Source organism: Accipiter gentilis, chromosome 16, assembly GCF_929443795.1.
Source record: "Accipiter gentilis chromosome 16, bAccGen1.1, whole genome shotgun sequence".
Classification (NCBI taxonomy): Eukaryota; Metazoa; Chordata; class Aves; order Accipitriformes; family Accipitridae; genus Astur; species Astur gentilis.
In genome coordinates, this window is record NC_064895.1 from 17,567,110 (window position 1) to 17,587,761 (window position 20,652).

Genomic DNA, 20,652 nt, shown 5'->3' on the forward strand with positions numbered 1-20,652 from the left:
ATTGGAATCACTGGTGCAAAGTTAATACATTAACATCAGCTCTCCCTTGAAAATAAGCGAAGGCTGAATGCAAGTAATTCATCATTCAGATTCTTTATCTGGCGCTTGCAACCTTGAGATCATTTGCCTGCTCCTGACTAGGCAAAATTCAAATCCAATTTGTAACAATAAACTATGACTTTGAATAGATCAATCACAATTGGTTTTCTTTGTTACTTTAATTGAACCACCTTGTAATTACTGAAGTATTTATTTTTAATTATCATTTCTCATTTATTCTGAATGACTGTATTCTGCTTCATTCCTTCAAGAACAATTTGGAAATATAATATGGAAACCTCAGTAAGTTCCATTGTGGAAAAATAATAATGAATTTAAGAAGTGAATAAAGGATAATGATCATCCCAGAGATATAGCTGTTAAAATATCAGGGAAAATTATATCTCAAAAGTAAAGCATTACTTTTCACCCTTTAATAGAAGTGTCACTATCACACCATGAATATCCCTAATGGTGTTAATCCACCAAGGTTCTCCCTCATCTTTATCTGTCCTTCTGAGCTTAGACAGTCAAATGCACCGCTCTATTCCTAACCTGACATCAAAGCTTTCTTATTCCTCTGAGCATATAGGTCAGCCACTATTCCAGAAATGAGTCAGTTACCTATTTCATTTAAGTTCCCCTAAGATTTTTACCGTTAGTTTAATGAAAAGAGAGAAATAGACTGTTTGGGCACTGCGGTAAAATTCCAAGGTAGAAGGAGCTTAGCTAAATTTACAGTACGGAAACTTGTCTTGGCTTTTACCACAGCTCAGAATATATTCCTGACTAACCATTTCTGAAGCAAAGAAGTCTGTCTAGAAGAAATAGCCTTTCCCAAAGGTGGATGTAGTGATATATGCACCACCTCCCCCACTTTGGTGGAAATGCCTGTCACCAGACAGAATAGTTCATTCCTCTGAAAGGTGGTCACAGTGAATAGATGAACATAAATATTTTCAGATGTTCTGTGCTAAGCAGTGTCTTTTCCATGGTCATTTGAGAGGCTGTCATCTGCGTCAGAGCATCCAGTTTCCCAAAGCTGTATGTTGATGCCCATTAGCTGTTTGGTTCCACTGATAACAGCAGTAATGCAGTACTGGGGGAGGCACGGGCACAGCAGTTGCAGTGCTCTGGCTGTTCAAGTGCATCTGCTTGTCACTGGTTTAAATGGGACATCAGGATTCACCATATGAAATGTTAGAAGGTCCAGTATGGGAGGAAACAATACTGCTGTGTTGTCCTGTCATCCAGTTTTCTGCCTGTGGAAATGGCCAGAACACCTCTCTGAAGTTTTAGTATCTCACACTCGACTGTTCCATTGCTTTCAGCAAAATGGTGGAACAGTAAACTCGTCACGACTCAGTACTCGTCCACGGTATTTCTTTGCTTATTTGGGATTTTTGGAGACCACGCACTTTACAATACACATTCTTTCACTACAAGACTGACTTCTTTATTTTTTATTTGTTTTCATAGGGACATAAATTAAAGCAAAGCTGTGGTTTTTGTAATGCTCCAGAGTTCCTCGCTGTGGGCACTCTGACATAGGCTGACCTGCAGGGAGGTAATTCTCCTTCTGGGAGCATCTCGATGATGCCTATGGGTCCCTTCCAGCTTGAGATATTCTGTTTCTATGATCACTTAGTACTACCTCTTTGCTTTCTCTGTGTCACAGTTAAGTGCACAAAGAACTCTGCATGTATTTTCTGAGCTGAGGAAGCTGTTCTCTTTCTGGTAAAGTTGCACATCAGGAAAACATTTCTTGACAGTCATGGTAATTAGTTGCCAATGATAAGGCTCTGAAGGCATTTGGTTCACTGTCACTAAAGGTCTCCAAGAGTAGATTATGTACAAAGAATGAGAGACAAACGTAGACACAATCCCTTTCCTGCAGAGGGCAGAGAGGGATGATCCAAGTCTATCAGATCTTTTCCATCACTGTTATGCATAATTAATTCAGGAAAATAATTTTTCTCCCCTCTACAGCTAACTTGTTTTCTGGGGGCCCTGTATTTCCCTTTCTCTCGCTTAGATCATTAACTGTTTGTTTTCCTTTCCCTGTGTACACGTTTGAATTCCATTGATGCTAATGGAAAATACATGTGCAGGGGATAATAAACATCTAAATATTTGGATTCTGCTAGCACTCCTCCTTAGGGCATAACAGTAAAAGTGTTATAGGAAAATACATTTGTGCGGAAGCACTAGAAGCACAGAAGGAGCAAATTTGACATGTCTCCTTTTTCCCACCGCAGCGAGATAAAGAAGCAGTAGAAAGTGTCTTTTGGTTCTCTTTAGATAAATCTGTTCACATAAAAAGAAACAGAAATTTTAGTATTACTCCAGCAACTGTGTTTGAGGAACATGGTTTAGTTCTGCCTAGCAGGAATAGACATGACATTGGTGTATTTGTCAGCTTCTTGGAAGGAGGGAAAAGCTCTTCATAAGATCCTGACAGAGCGAGCATGCAGAAAGATGTGGATGCAAGCACTTAACTGAGACAACTAAATTAAGAGCATAGCCATTTTTTGCTCCATCTGTCATCAGTGATGAACAAGATCATCATGACTTCGGGGCAACTGCGGTCACAGGTGAGATGAATCCTGTTTGGAGGGCAGGTGTCTTAAAAGCTATAAACAAATGTATGGTTTCTTGTTTCTCTATATAGCATAATTCTGCTACTGTACCACAACGCTTAAATGGTATCACTAATATTTCAAATTTTGGCCCTGATTTTCTACTTTTATTGGACTAGGACTGGAAGGGACCATCTATGTCAGCAAGTCCTGACCATGGAAACCATGCATGGGATGGCTTAGCTAGGAAGATCTTATTCTGTATGTCTCCGCAAACCCTTCTCCAGCACTCTACGGCAGATGCTGAAGATCTGTAGTATGAGAGCAAGAGCTGCAGTGACAAAGTGGCACAGAAAGTGGAGACTGAGTGGAGACTGCCACTGCTTGAGAAGGTGCTGGGACTGATAGAGGATCCTAGATAGGAAATCACAACCCATGCTGCAGAGAGTTAAAAACGAAGCACACAACCATCCTTCCTAATATGACCCAGGGAATCAAATACCCAGCCAGATATGGTGATCTGAGTGTGTAAACAAGCTATATGAACTTTCCTGTACAATTTAACCACTAGAGAGAATGCAGTGTTCCAGGGATACCGGAGCAACCCGCCTAGCTCTGGCCAATCTTCTGCATCTTGGGAGAAGGTGAATGTGTCCTCACGCCCGCATCACTATCTCGGAAGCCAAGTCAGGGGATCAGCAGAGCCCATGGGTACGGAAATAAGAGAGCATAAATAAAGTGACAGCAAGTCAATCTGTTTTCAGACTCCTGGGTGTACCGCAAAACACCAGCTATCCCAGGTTTATGAGGGGAGCCAACCCAAAGACAGATGCTTTCCTGCCCTGCGGGCTGCTTGGGAAAAGAGTTTGAATATGTGTGTCAGGGGAGCGAAGGGGATTTGTCAGGGCAGGGAGGCATATGGCAGCGTTCTGCCACACTGATCTCCCCACGGGGCGGTGGCCGTGAAGGAGCCCACACCGCTCGGATCCATCTGGCAGCTGGTCCTGGGTGCCCTCGGGCCCTCCCGTCCGCACCAGCCGAGGCGGAGCGTGGGAGAGCCGCGCCGAGCCCTCGCACCGCCGTCCCGCTGCCTCGGGCAGGGAGGCGAGGGGAGCCCAGCCCTCCGTTCCTCGCCGCGTACGGTGGAACAAATCATTCTTTTCTTTAAAGGTCGCGTAGGACTGCGTTTTTTTGCTGGGGAAATTCAGGCTAGCACGAACGTAAACATTTGTAGCGGCATATAGCACACTTGGTTTTTATCCACTGAAGTCTCCGGGGTACCTGGCTGAGCGAGGAACAAGCCTTTTTCTTTGAATATAGGGATCTCTTACATGGCCAAAGCTCTAACTACCAATATGCTTGTCTCCCCTAGGGCTAGCTACTGGCAGCAAAACTATAAAAACAAGGTAACTTTTCACTCCCTTTTATCATTTCCCTAACTCCACCCTCCTGCAAACCAGCCAGTGGGGAGAGGAAAGTACTGGCACTCCTTTTCCTGAAGGGACAAAACCAGTAGGAAATAGCTGAGCAACTTTGTGCCCCTTTGGCGAGTGTAATTCCCCAGAATACACACGGTTATTATAGTGATGATTAGCAAGCTATGAATGTTTCACTTTTTTTTATCATTATTATATTTGTAGATATTTCCCCACACACTAGGAAAGTGAGAGGTGTGTGAAATTGGGAACAAACTGAGTGAAAATTGCAGAACGCTTTTATTGGCAAGGACATTCAGACAGCTACAGAAATGATAAACAGCTTTCTGGACAACATTATTTAAATCCCTTCGGCAGTGTACCATCCCTTTTGAAGAAGGTTCACAGGATTCCCTGAGTATGCTAAAGTATTATTGTAACTATCAATACTGTTATGAACTTACATGCTTTCAAAACGTTCTCAGTGGCATTTAAAGTGTATCCCGCATAATCTCAGACACAGTCAACCTTAAGTGAATGCAATTCCAAAGCAAGAAAAAAGTCAGGGGGAAAAGAGTATATTTGAATATTCATAGTCAGACTCCTAATGATTAAATAGGGGTAATCCCCAGTTTTCTTTCCAGTGGACTCTTCAGTCTGTGTTTCAAAAAACGATATACTTTAAAAAATGAAACAGTAACTCGACAGTGCTCACCTAGAAGCTGTAGCTTGTTTTCTTGAAATAAAAGTTCAGTATTTTATCTGGTAAGAACTAGAGGCAAACAGGAAGTCTGTATACAAGCTACTTGACCCCATATGTCCATAAAGACTGAAGAGATAGCCGGTTATTTATTTCTCCTGAAAAAGTTCACTGCTAAAGCAAGCACATTAGAAACATTTTTTGTCACTATTTTCTAGAAAAAAACAACACCTGTTCCATGTCCATCCCCCCTTTTTTTTTTTTGACAAAGTCACTTCTTGTTGTGGGAAAGTGAATTAAGAGGGTAGGAAAAGATTGGTAAAAGGTAAATAAAAGTCAGATAAAATGAGTACTTTTTATACAGAAAACAAGACCTTGTCAAAATGTTTCCCTTCTTTCCCAAATCACTTCTACGACAAGTTTTGGGCCTTCCTGGTTATAATACATACACAATGACAAACTGCTTGTGCCTATGTATCTCTCTTCCAAGTCGTTCTTGTTGGTTAGTGTAATTCTTTCTGGCTTTTAGCAAGCATAAGCTCCTTTAATTGTGAGCCTTCCGTAATGAAGACTATGCTTGAAACTGTCATTTAAAATAAGTCATTAATTGTTTTCCACCCCCCATTATATATAATAAGAAGCTATACCATTAATTCTATCACTGCTAAATCCCCACACTGCCAGATGCTGAAGCAGAATGGGACTATGGATTACAAAACATATGGATTTATTTACACTAGGTAACTTCTTTATTAAAATATCTTAACACAGTCATTACAGAGACTTCTTTCCCAAGCCCCTGCTGTCACACTCCACTCTGCTCAAGAACACACACCACATCTGCTTTTCACATATGCTCTCCAGCCCCAGTCCACCCACATGGGCCCCATTCGCAGCAGTATGTGCCCCTCCTCCCGAGCCTCAGATGCAAACACACAATGGGCTGTAGCCCTAACAGAAGCACCGTGGGTTCGAATCAGCCTTGGCTGGCTTCGAGAATAGGCCTAGAGCATCCCTGTTCCAGCAGAGCTGGTCTTCGGCGATAGACTCTCCAGCTCGCACCGCCTGTGCAGCTTTCCCAGCGTAAAAATGCCGAGGCAGATTTTTTGCTGGTGATCCCATGACTAGGGGTGTCTAACCCATTAAAGAAAACAAGAAAAAAACAATCCCACACCTTCCTCTCTTGTTTCCTTTAAGCCACAAGTGCCTGAACTGCAGACTAATGCTAAACACAGTCCCTTGCTACTGGGGAGTAAGAAAAGGAAAGACCTTGGGATGAACTGCCTGTTTCTCTTTTCTTGAAAACTGCTCAGATGCCTTTCTGAGCAGTGTAAGAAAAATGTCTGCTGGAACAGATAGATGGATTATTCTGAAGCTTTCAGTTTGTGTTTGGTTTGCATAGGTCTGATTTTCTAGCTGCGAAAGCAGGCGTGCCCTTCCCGTCCCTATATAGTTTGTTCTAATTCTGCAAATAGATAACCAGGAAAAAATGGAAACTATTCTTAAAATGTACACTCTTTGTTTCCTACCTGTCTCTTCTTTCCTTAGTTACAGACTGTCTTTTCCCTGTGGGCAGCATGCTTTTGCCTGACTTTCTAATTCTCCACCCTTTCAGTGATTTTTTTTTTCTTTCTGGGTTATCATCTTTGAGCCAAAAATGTGTGACCTCTTTTTTTATTAGCAGAAAACACATAATCTAACAAAAGACTTTTCAAACTGCCTCCATAGCAACCAAGGATTCTTTATAAAAGAGGATGTCTAAGATCTCCTTATTGCTTAACAATGTGTTGCAAACCACAGCCTCCATTCTAATGAACTACACTTACATTGCACACCTCACCCCCATCACACCCACATTAAAATGCTAAAGATGCAAGGTAATGCCCTCTAAAATTAAGAAATAGATAATTAAGGCTTTTTACTAAGGCCATTCTATTTTTTTCTCCCCACCTTCACCCTCTTCTCAGTAGCACCAGTTTCTTAGTACCAGTACCATCTTCATATCTGAGCTGTCATTACGAATTGTGGCTCCCTAGTACACCTCTTTTGAACCCCTTTAGTCCAGCCATTCTCACAGGGTCAGCACACATCCACTCTCACTTTCTACTCATGAACTCTGTACTTAAACCAGTCCGCAAGTCTCTCACCTGGTTCCCAGCCCTGCCTGGGATTCAAGGCAGGTCCTATTCTTTCCTCCACTCCTAGTTTGGCTTCTTACCTTGCCCCTCATCAAATTCCTTTTTTTAACTCCTTGTTCAGTCTTAATTTTCTCTGTCCCACCACTCCTTGACTCTTGCTCCCATTCTCTGCCTTCTCTTGTCTGGCTTCACAAGCTCTTTTGCCTTCCTGTCTCTTCTTTTTAGTCCACTTACTTTCAGTTGTCCAGATGGAAAGTTATTCCAGGCTAATTGCTCCTAACCTGAGTTCTGTCTTCCCTCCTTGCTCTCTCTATCAAATGGTCCCATTTGCTCTAACAGGCTTTTCACTCTGGCCTCTTTTTACTTAAGCAGTTCAGTTCTTCTGTTTTATCAATTAAGTTCACTATTGCTTGAAATATCAGAACATTCTGATTAACTTTTTATCATTTGTAATATCACCAGCATGGATTCTAATATAGTTTTATTTACAAATGTCTGGTAGATGGCAGCTCCTTCCTTGCTATCTAATAAATAGAAAATTTATTTAATTATTTTATATTCAAAATCTATCACAGCAGGAAGAAGACAGGAGAATCAGCAACAATTAACCATTAGTGGAACTGCCTTCCAAATACAGGCATTACAGGCAAGTACTTAAACTTCAACAGTGTGGGTATTTCTTCTCTTTCTATTCCCCTTACTCCTCTCATGTGAACCACTAAGGCTTAGTTTGATAACATTTTTTGGGGGGTGGGGAAGTCTTCTTTTTACGTACTCCTGTTACCACATCTTGGCAGATTTCAGCAGCGAACATACATATAAACAGAGATGGTGTGCTTTAAATGGGAACATTTAAGAGAATCAAATGGAGCTTAAACAGGAAAGTAGGTATTAATGATGTGGGTCTTTACAAACCCGACCAACATGACGAAATAAGTGGAAGTAATAGTAATGAATTATTACAAAATAAATGTTCTTTACATACATCAAAACAAAGCTTTGCAGAACACCCAGGTAATATCAATAAATTGCCAACAGTAGCAATGTCCAAAAATATTGACTGAGAATTAGAATTAACATCTAACACAGACCAGATGTTAGCCCACAAGAGCATTGGACATATTAACATCAATAGGCTTCCGCATGGAACAGTAACCATTTTTCATTAACAACAAAGTAAGTTGTCACTGAGCTGTGCTTATGGTGCTAACTGATACTTCCATGTTGGGCCTTCTTCATAGGGGGTTAAAGCAGGATACAGGATACAACAGATTTCCAGAGGAAATTAATTAATTCAAACCATTTACAGCATGTTGACGAGGTTAGGTTTACAATGTGGTCACTCAGCTTAGATAAAAACACACACAGGTTTGGCTGATCCCAGGATTTAGGAAGGGAGGGAGGAAAAACAAGAATTAAAGACTTTCTAATGCCAACAGTTTTCCTTTCTTTCTCCCCCCCCCCCCCCCCGCAAATAAACACATTGTTCTCCATGCACACATAGTTGAATATTACCAAGTTTTAGAGTAGCTTTTGCAAATCTTCTTGGGAACGCTTGGCTCAAAATGACCCAAATTATACTCTGAGGAAATAACGGGTTCTTATGTAATTCCCCAAAGATTTAAATCTTCAAATTTTGAAGATCATAATCTTTGAATTCTGCTTCCTGCATTTGACTTCTTAAGCAAACCTCAATGAAGACAATCTCATGCCATATGCAGTCATTTCAGCTGATGGAAAGAAGATAACACTAGCTGTACCATCATGTGACCTTTTCCAGATTAAGATAGCTAAAGAGAGTGCTGTACGGATGGCAGTGGATTTTCCTTTTCAGTATCTTAAAGGTCTTTCAAAGGGATGTTTTGGCTTTTTTGATGGCAGAAACAGAAATTAACAGTGTTCCCTGAATGTTACATGCTGCCTGAACAGGCATCAGTCTGCCTAGAAAAGAAACTATATGTACAAGTAGGTGGCGAATCAGCTGTTTTGATACTGTGAAAGACATCTTTGGCACGTCTTCTCTCAGTTCACTATCACACGCTATCGCACTAGGATATCACCTGAGCAGTGGCTACAAAGCCACCCTGGCACAGTTAAAAGCTTGTTTCTTCTCTTGTTTTTTTTCTCACATGATACTCTGTTTCTGTCTCTCTGCCCATCTAAATAACCAACTGTATATGTACACATCTGTGGTGGTGCATTTGTTGAACTTGGGAAGTCTTACTAGGCCTTAGCATTTGTGTAATGAGTAGTGTCCCTTGATGATACCAGGAACTCTTGCATGGCTAGGACAGGGTGCTGCACTGACCATATGAAGGACTCCTGCTGCCTGGCAGAGTCTGGGGCCTGGAGTAGGGATAATTAGTCATTTCCTGACAATCTTGGGACATATCTCAGTCCTCTCCTGACAGCCTTGGAGCATCCCCTATCTGAATCTTAAGTCATTCTCTGACAGCCTTGGGGCCTTCCTTATCTGATTCTTAACTCATGTGAAACAGTACCAGTGCTACTGGAATCCCAGTAATTTGCTGATGACTAAAGCCAATCATCTCATGAACCTATAAACAGCAGCACTAAGTGAGACCCTTTGAGGTCTTCTGAACCACAGTGGGCTGTGACCAGCATCTCCCTCTGAGGGGGACGCCTCTCAGAGCTCACAAACTCTGCAGTTTGTGAAGATCAGAGGTCTGTCACCAAAAGCCGACAAAACTTGGGCTGATACTCTCTGTTCCTTGAGGCTCAAGCCTTTGCCCATTGAGAAAGATGCTGAAGCATTTGAAGTGAATATTTTCACTGAACTCAAGGGGAATTTTTAACAGGTATAACTCTTTTACTTGCTTATGTGTATCTCTTAGTGTCTTTGTGCATGTGTGTGTGTACTAATCTGAATATTCTATAGCAAGTATATTACAAATATTGCTTTTCAAATCTATACATAAGTTATTGTCGTGAACATCATTCAACTGTGAATGAATCTCGGGCCGCTATTATACTCATAATCCTTTTAGATATAAACCATTGGCCAAGCCGGGGACTAGGAGTCGATCCAGCCGCACCTAGACTCCAACAGGAGTTTGGAAAGCAAGGGGGTCTTCTCTGAACCTTGTGACTCAGCAGGAGGGTCTCCCCTACCTTTTTACATTCCTGATCTCTGTACAAACCACAAGAAATAAATTCTAACTTGATTTTCCTTTGTATGTTTCTCTTTTACCCTATTGTGTCTTCAGTCTCTGTATACACAATTTTAGTTTGATTCTAACTTAATTTTCCTGTGTATGTTTCATCCTTGTATTAAGTAATAGAGTGAACCTTGCCATCAAATTCTGTGAAGTCGCGTTTTTATAAATTCCTATTAAATCATTTTTGCTAATACCCTTGAAGGTGATTCTTTAAGCAGTCCAAACCACTCCCTTTCACAACAGCATCCATATAACTGAGTTGTTTTCCATTACTTTGGCACTTAAACAAATATCAATAGTGAAATAATTACTGAAGTTTTTAGAGACCATGTTCGAACTGGAGAAATGGACTTTTGGGTGAGGGAAAGTTCATGAATGTGGAATTTTTCTGAGGGTCAAGTAAAAGCTGTTAAGAAGTGAAGTTTTGTGACATAATCTCAGCTCTTCATCTCCCAGCCAAATGAGGGATGTCTTTATTCTCAGAAATCACTTCCTTCTTCCTAGAATTCTGCTGCTGGGCTACATGTAGTGAAGAACTGATCCACTTTGAGGACCAAGGCCATTATCCTGGCTTGAAACCTAGCAACTGGTGAGCTGACATGAATCTGTAGCAGCTGAGTCATGAAAAAAACAGACCACTGTTTAAAGCTTCAAGACTCCATTCATTGTTTCTGCAATGAGATTTAGAGACCAGGAGGTGCAGTACACTACTCTGGATGGATATAATGCAATCACTGGCTGTCAGTTCTAATTAGAAGAAACATGGTTCCCTAGGAAGCTATAGGGGATGGAAAAGAAAAGAGAAAAGAAGTTTTTGAAGCTGAATACAGCTGGTTGCTCTTTAGAGTCTGATGGTCTCTGTTTAAGGCAGACAGACTACCTCCGTGCAGTGTCCTGCTGCAATCTGGTACCAGCATGCTGTCCTGAGAGTGAGTGAAGAATAATTCCAGTAGTGAAGGAGCAAGAGGTCATGAGATGCAGTGCAGAGCTCCAAAGAGGAAATGAAATGCAAAATTATTTAGTAGCTGGGTTCTGAGAGTCAAAGCGATCCATGTGATTACTGGACTTGACATCCCATGACACGTATACCCTGCCAGCACTCTAAATCCAAGATGGTATGGAAAACTTGCTGAGGCTCATCTACCCCAGTGTCTACTACTTCATGATGCTGCTCATCCACGTAGGAACTTGTGATAGTGCCAGGAATAATACTGAATAAATGAGAAGTCATCATCTATCTCTGGGAAGGAGGGTGAAAGAGCTGGACTCAGATGGTATTTCGGTTAGACCTTCTGGAAAAGGGTAAAAGTCTGGGGAGACCACAGATGTATCCTGAAGATGAAGCCACTGCTGAACATATGGTGTCACTGGGAGAGTTTCAGACTTCTTACAGTTATGTCTAACTTGTGACGAATGGGGAAAGTGGTGAAGCTACTATTACATGGCAGTTACCACACTTGATGAGTATTTTAGCAGTGGTTTATAGTCAATCTGGGAGAATATATTCAGTTTTGGACTAAATGGTCTGTGCTGGATTAGAAACCATGCCAAGTTTTTGTGATAATCGGAAGGAAAGAATAAAGTAATTTTATTAAAGTTGCAAATGACACAAGCTGAGAAAGCTTTAAGCACACTGTAGAAGAGAATTCAAGTTCAAAATTGCCTCAGAAAATAAGAGAATTAGAGAATTATTCAAGGTGAAAGAGGTTTAAGGAGGTCACCCATCCAGCCTCTGGCTCATTGCAGGGCTAACTATAACATTAGATCAAGCTGGTCAGGGCCTTTCAAGATCTACATAGAGAAAAAAAAGACACAGTTCTACAAGGACACACACAAAATTCTTCTCTGCAAGTACAAACTGAAAAATGTCTGCCTAAACAAAAAGATCTGAGAGTTACTGTGGCTTACAAGCTGGACGTGAGTCAAGAATGTTATGCTTTTCTGAAAAAAAGTAAATAGGAGTGTTATCTCTAATTCAGCTGAAATATTTGCTGTATTTGGCACTAGTAAGGTGTCAGCTAGAGTACTAATGTCTGATTTTGTGTACAGTTCAAGAGGGATGTGGACCAACTGAATAATGTATTGTGATTACAACAAGGGTTTCTAATTAGCACAAGGGAAATTAGAGCAGATGACAGGAAAAACATCCTAACAGAAAGGTTAGTGCAGCACTGGAATGCATTGCCTGGGCAGGTTGTGAAGTTTCTGTCACTGGAGGTTATTGAAAAACCAGTTGGACAAGAACCTGTCAGGAATGACATAGAAAAGTCCGATCTTCTCTTCGGGCACAGGAAGGGGGATGAGATGGCCTGTTCAGGTCTCCTCCAGGCCTCCTCCTCCTATCTGTAATTTCTAAATTTGTCATTCAGATTTAGTGAAGAATTAAACTCTGTGACACTGCATTGTTTAGATGTATCCCTCGGAGGCAACCACCAGGTTTTTTCTTTCTGATCTGGATACAGTTGCTGCTCATATGTGGATGGTGCCTGTTCTGCTTAAGTCCTAAAGAGCTGGGTTTGCCAAGATCCATTATCCAAAATATTTCAGCTCACAGCCCCTTACTTTAGAAGATACAAAGTGCTCATGTGAGCATCTCTGCAAGCAAATTAAAGTGGCGGTAATAACCTCTGCAAAAGAGGCAGTAATGACCAGCTGGATATGGGCTCGTATATGGCAATTTTTTTTATGGGCATACCTGTTTGAGTAATGGACATCTGTACACACTCTTAATGATTGCTTGCAGCTTTTATGTACACTTCAGCACATTGGTATGAAGTAATTTAGTATCCTGTAATGAAAAAAAGTACTTACCCTCTTCCAACAGTGGGCACTTTTTGCTTCAGTAAAAATCAAACGTCAGTAAAGTATTATAATATTCAGTGCATAAGAACTAGAATTAGACCTGCAATACACAAAAAATGCAACATACACTTCCCCAGGTTTACAAGACAAAGTAAAGCTTTTCTTTCTGGAATTTGGAATCTTGCGTTCTTTTTCTTGCTTACTTTCTTTTAAACAAACTTTGAAGAAATGATGCTTCCCAGTGGCTGGCATGGCTCTTTGAGAGCTGGGAATTCAGCGTTCTCTTCTAGGGGCACTAGTTGACTTAACCTGGGATTTGGGCCAAGTGACCTAGTATCTTTTTGCCTTTTCCACAGCTTTTAAATCTTCTCAGTTATCTGAGAAAGCAGATGTCGCTTGTGCTGTTTTCCTGCTCAAACACAGCAGTAAGCACCACTGTTAGTGGCCCTTACTTAGTGCCATCCACCATCTCCAGCCATACTGTTAGCCCAGTCTTCTAGATCACTACTAAAGCAATTTTGTTATTTGCTTAGGACCTTGTCCAAGATGGATGAATATAAATGAAATTCATATTCCTTCCACTGATGTCAGCTTGTTCACCATTTAGTTTCTGTGACCTCAAGCCACTTGTATGTATAGACTGGATTTGGAATATCCTTGGAGAAACAAAGGGTAACTGGAAAGAAAAAGAGAAAATGAGTGTAGGACGCAGTAATATGAATAAGACTGTGCTAAAACATATGACTAATTACTTTTTTAATTGTTATTATTATATCATCTTCATTGCTATTGAAATTATTAATAACACTTCATGGGTATTACTCTTAACACCTGTAACCAGACCTGCAGAGCACACTGCCTGACAGTAGCAATGAAAGAACCTTTACTTATGTTTTATTGAAGTGACTGTTTGTTAAAAGATAGTCTTAAAATGGTTCATACAGTAATAAACAACTGACATGAGTTTCCTGAGTTTATTCATCTTTATAAAAAGTAACTTCAATCCTCATTAAACATAAATAAGAAAAACAATGTTGACAACAATTACCTTAAACAAAACACATAGAATGAATTACATGACATACTGCAGATGTTTAAAACGTACAATGTAGTCTATTCAACTTTAAAGAGGTTGAGTACCACTTTTCTCAGAAACAAAGATGGAACATTATCATCCAGTGAATAAAACTGTATTTCAACAAATAGAAATATGGGACAAGCCAAAAAGCAAACAAACAAAACCAGCCTAAGCATCTCTACCTTGTCTTTTGCTTTATGGGGAAACGTAAATATCAAGAAGCTGCACCTGACATCCATACCCACTGTAGCCCAACTATAAATGAAAAACAGTACTTTTACTGTTACAATGAAAAATATTGCTAAAGTATATTAAGAGATTTTCAGAATAGCAGTGACCAATGAATGCATGCATTTAATATGACGAAAGTAAACGTATTACCAGTGTTCTTACTTATAAAAGCTTTCTGAAAACTTCCCACTTACACGAACAACCAGAATTTCTTTTGCCAATGCCTTCTGTGTCTTTGGGCATAAGGCTAGAAAAACTTAGTGGGTCATAAAGCCCCTTCTCTGTTGTTATAGGCAACCAAAACCTGTTTATAAATGCTGCAAGACTCATTATAAAAAGGGCTAAGATTTCTCACCCTCCTGTTTCTGCTCTAAAGCTGTTCCTGATACTAGAAATCTCCTAACTTCCACTTTAAAAGTATTCATGACCATTTTACACCTTTTTATTACTGTGCCAGCAGTATCTTTTAGCTTAATAGCTCTTTTTCTCCCTGATAGTTTTCACCATATATACTTACAGGTATTTATGATTTTTCATATATATTATCTCCACTTTTATTTTACAGATCTGTATAGAGGTTATTCTCCAAGTTTGCTCTAGTTTAAATTCACAGTTCTTGAACATGGACTGGATCCAGTATTTCGGAGGAGAATTTTCTAGCACCTTATATAATGGCATCAACACGTCTCTATTTCTATCACTTTGCCTGAAGCGCTCTAGGATTATTTTTGCCTGCTTATAGTCATGTGACATTACTCGATTGAATAAGGATATTCAGGTCTTTTTTGCCTTCTGCTATTTCAAGTTGATGAAAACTTATTTTATAGAAGAATTCTTTTTAGAACGTAACTTTTGATGATAAAATTACATCCCACCTCTTCTTGTTCTCTGGGCCTTCTGAGGCGACTGACAGAAATGACAGAGGTGATGGCTGGCCATTAAGTGATAGCCCTCACTCATATGCCTGAGGTAATCCAGGTAACCAACTCACCCTCAGTGATGGAGGTGCCTTAGATAACTGAACTGACCCATGTGACGCAGATTTCCTCCTTGCTGTGTCATGAAGAACTACCTAGCACAAAAATCTGTGGTTTTCATAGGTAAGCCCTGTTAGTCAATTAGTCATATGTACAAACTATTTTTATATAGAATAAAGAAAATTAGGCACAGAATGGGACCTTGAGAAACTGTGTTACAAATCTCATTTCATCCCAAAAGTTTTAACCAGTACTTCTTTCTATTTCAGCCAGTCCAGCTTTGTCCACCTTCAATTTCTCTAACAATGTCTATGACCTGTTCTGACATTATAATTTCAAGTATTATGCCATACAGAAGGTTGGTTTCCTCATTTTAGACATAGCCTGAAAATTGGGTTCTTTCTGAGTACAGTTCAATTGGGTTCTTGCTTGAGTACAAGGGTAATTGTTTGAGATCTCTGGTGTGGGAGACATAACTACAAGTTTTAGGTATCTGGGATGTAGACAATTATGTCTCAGCTAGTCGTCTTTACTCCCTTCATAGTCATTGGGAAGAAATTGGCACACTTACTGTGTTTAATCTCAGTGTAAACTAGACTTTAAAATAGACCAGATGAGTCATACCCTTACATCCCTCCAATGATGAGCTCAAAGAGAATGACTAGATCCGGTATAGATGTCTCTGGTTTACGTTTAAAGCTAGTGGAGATAACTCTTACTGTGTACATCGAGGATATCTCAGTCATCTAAACAGGCAGAGTTTTCCCAGACTGCTCTTCTGAATAGTCTCCTAAATTCCTCCAAAACCATGCCTTAAAGATAGTTTTGTAATACTGGGAGAAAATAATATTGGAGACAATGATTAAGAAAAAAAAACTTGGGCAAATTCGAGATGATCAAGGACTACAAAATTATCTCCACAATTAATTCTATCCTTGGCTTAAGGGTAGAATAGACTGCCCTTGCAAACAACTCAGCTGACATATATACTCAACTGGCATATTAATAATATATAGATTTATATGTGTAAGTATATAAAATAAAAGAGTATTAGCTGATATCTCCAAATCAATGAAGAGGAAAGAGATGAAAACAGAGCTTCACTCATAAATGAATTTTGTAAATCTCCTGAAATTGACAGATTTATGTTAACATAAAACGGGTGTAGTAGATCAGATTAGCTCTTCTGTCAATAATAGCATGTTATGTGACGATTATCAAATAATTTGTCATCAGATTGTACTATGTAGTTACAAGTAAATGTGAGGAAGTTTGGGAATTATGAAGAACAGCTGAGGATTTTTATACAATAAAGCTGTGGTTTTTCAAAGGTTGTAGAATGAATTAAATAATAAAAAAAATAAATTTTGCAAATACATCAAATTAAGCTAAGACCTTCTTAGATATTGATTTCACAGCCTTTAGAACTTAATCTGACTGACATTCTGGAGATATATTTTTGCATGTTCTTATAGGATGACAAGACAACAATATAGAAAATGGAATGAAAGAGATATACACAGGACTGCACATAAACCTGTGAGTATGGAGCATGGGAATCTTATAAGATATGTTCCATTATGCTTGTAGGAACTGGTTGGTAGCTGATCCATTTTTTCAACCATTATTGAAATGGCTGATATTGTATTCACTAGTGCTCCATCTGTTCTGGATCTCTGTGTTCTAAGAAGATGATCTTTTCCAATTCCCATAACATGTTTTAGCTTTCTTAGCTAACCATACTGTATCTTTTTGTGCTGAAGCAATGAATAATTTTTTTTTATTATCATTTTTATTGATCTTACCTCGAATTTTCCAGAAGTATAGTGGGTAAAGTTCTTAAAATGTTCTTTACATGGGAAGGTTTTCATGGCAGAAATATTTTACTCTGTTGACATAGTGCATCTGTTATGCAACACAGTATTAATACTCTTGATTCTGTCTGATTTTTTGTTAAAGAGGGACTGCTTTTTGGAACAGTATAACTACTGTTGCATACTTTTACACCAGTGTAGAAGAAAGCTGTGTACATAGATTAAATAAGTGTTATCCATTCCCAGACACAGAACAGAGAGATAGTATCTTTTACTGACTTTAGCAGTTTGCGTCTGAGACCTGACTTTTCTTTGAAGCAGGAAAAACAAACTAAGAAACAGTTAAAAAAATGTATAACACTCAGTTTCCAGCCCTTGCTCACTACTAAGTATACGAAGTTACAGGAAGCAAATAAAATCCCTTCTTCAAACAGACTTTTAAATGCAAATTTTAAATTCTAAATTATCTTATAATTTGGGAATTGGTGCCATCCCAGCAGGTGGGAGGGATTTAGGCATTACTGAAGATGAAAATTTCCAGACGTGCTACTGTCAGGTAGATTAATATTTGACCTGAAACCTTCACAGTGCTCCTTTCACTTCCTGCAAACCCTGTAGTATCAGTGATTATGCTGAGATAGCTTAACCTGAGATGTCAGTGGCTGATCTGTTGAAGTGAAAGCTCTCTGGAAAGCAAAAAACCAACCCCATCTTCAAAGCAGCTAGTGTAACTTGCCTGGAAAACAGATTTAGGGAAGGAAATTAAATAATTTATCTTGAAACCAGATCTTGATAGCTACCTCAGAGTGAGAACGGAAAACTTAGACATTGTCAGAGATATAATGAACTCCGAGCTTCCACAGTGTTTACTGCTTCACAAGAGTTTCCTCAGGAAACATACTAGAAACACTAAAATTTGTTCAACTCTGATAGAAAATTCAGGCTCTGTTTAACTTACAAAGGGGAAAAAGACCGTGGCCTGCATGTGCCCTGTTTCTTCTTCCATGGAGTAGAAGAACTATACTATATTGAGAGGTTTGGTCTTTTTTTCTGTATCTTATACATTTATCATGTTCTCAAGGGGTATTCTTGTTTCATAAGGCCAAAATTCAACATCATGTGTGGATATGCCTTATATTTAATTTCACATAATGAGGTATCTAAAATCTATAAAGGATACCACATTTAAGAGACTCTTATATTATGGTTGTACTTGCTAAAGACACTTCTGTACAGCCTTCTTGGACTGAGGAAGTTATACCTTTATATCTTACAAAGCGTTCTGTATAATCACAGTGGGCTAACAATGAAAGCAGGAATTAAATTGATGTAATAATAGTCTAACCTCTTCCTGCAGTATGCTATTGTCATTTGTTAGAGACGGTGGAATGGTCTTTTTCTCCAGGAAGATGTATTTGACACTGTCTTTCAAAAATGAAAGCTAAACTCTACTTTAACAAAGATGTTATATTGAAGTAAATGCAGTTTCCCAGCAAAGTAGCCATTCTGGATTAAATTTTCTTCTCTTTTTGTCACTTTTTACTTAGAATATTCAATTAAACAGAATAGAGAGCAGCAATGCAGAATAGGACATGTTGATAACTGAAAGCTAGTCTAAAATATACTTTTGTTATCCTTCATTAAGTACTTAATTTTACTGCTTTAACACTTTCTTCATAGAAAAGTTGCAGTCTATTCAACTGGTCTTCCAGCCAGTTCTTTACAAGAATGGCCATATACTTGATATATATATAAATATAGCCATATACATGAGACTCAGAAACTACACCTACTAAAAGTAGCCAACTAAACAGCTTTAGGGCCCATTCTCTGGTCTGAGGCCAGCTGGCATAGTCTGCTCATGTCCACACTGCTGAACTCCCTTTGCTTTTAGAGCAGGGTAGGTTCATCTAAAACGCTTGTTAGGAGTGATCCTTATCATGTGCTAGTGCCAAACTGTGCCTGGGAATCATTTGGAAGAGTTCCAGCTAACCAAAACTATGTGAGGGACTATTTTAGCAATAAAGAAAATACAGATAACTGAGTGATAGTGTCCGTGCCTGTGCTCTGACACTGCTTAGTGGGGAAAAATAGCTAAAAGGAAAGATATTTGTGAAAACAACTTTCAAATCTAACAGAGGTTTCATTTAGAGATCTTCAGACCTTCAACAGGGATGAGAAAGGGACTCTCCCTGCAGTGAGAGCTGTGACTCTCCATAAGTAATTTCAGCAAGTCAGGAACAAAATAATATCTCCTATTGTGTAAAGATTTTTAAAATTGTAGCTAATATGTCAACACATATTGCAGCTGCCCCTAAGAATTACTGCATGACATTCCAAGTAGTGGATCAGATACAAAGATTTATTTGAGGAGTCAGGTCTTAAATATTTTCTTCTTAGGATAAAACTATTCCTTTTCAGTGGGCCATCCAATGTATATCTTCCAAACAGGATGTAATTATGATGTAAATGGCATATAGGCTTTATTCCAGCCTTCTGCATAAAGACAAGAGTTATCTGCATTTAAAAAAAAGAAAAAATTACAGAATTTCCTGTATGCAAAGCAATGATCCCTCACTTCTTCTGATAAAAGTCCAAAAGAGTAGAGTCGACTGACTACGACTGAAACTGGCCAGCTGTAGGGGCAGAGTCAACAGCTATCAACCGCTAGAACACATCCAACTCTTAAACCTATCAGGATGAGGAAAAAGAGGTCTAGTCAGCTTGAACTGAATAAAGAGTGAGGTGATGGGGAACTCAGGAGTTTGCAGCACCTCCTCCTAGACCAGCCTGTTTTGTTTTTTGTCCTCAGGTTCGAGTGACATGGTAATGATCATTGCAGATGGGCAGTCTCTTCTCTCTCCCCCATGTCACTCCTATCTAGATCTGTGCCTACCTCCACTTTTGCTTAAAATTAATGCCACCACTTTTATTCAAACTAAATAAAAGGATTCAGGCCCACGCATTTTCCGTCACTGACAGACAGAGAATTAAATATCCACTGGTGGTAACAGTCCTGTTCTGACGTGTGCAACACAGGAGGTCTGACTATCTAGTGTGCAACTTACAGGAAAGGAATATGGAATAACAGGATCCAGCAAGTGGTAAACTTTATTATTTTGGGCACAGAAAGTACTGTATAAGACTGAAGAAAATTATCATAGGCTTTCCTTTTACCATCCATGATTTAATTTAAATTGTTTTCTAAATTTTTCAACATTGGGTGCCTAAATATAAATAAAACACCCATGTAGAAAGAAAATAGTCTTGAAACTGTATCTCCCATAGCAATATTAAAAATACCTGTGTTTAATCTGTCTCTTTCTTGAAAATACTATGCTGACTTTAAAAAAAAAAAAAAAAAAAAAAAAAAAAGACATTTTCTCATGCAATTGATCTATAAAGATTCATTGAGATGAGAGCTCTTTGCTACAAAATCTTCATGGGAAGAATTCCATTTCTGGTTGTTTGGGTTTTTTTAAATAATAAAAAGAATAAAACATTGCACTGCATGCACAGACAAATAACTACACACAGATTTTTGCAAAATCCAGAAGTTTTTTATGACATCAGATAATTTTCATTTTTACCTCAGCGGAAGTAAACTTATTGGCTGTAACATACATAAGAAAGAGTAAAAAATAGTGTATCTGAAAATCAGGCAATGAATTTGGGTTAAATTTGAGGGTTTAAATTTTGG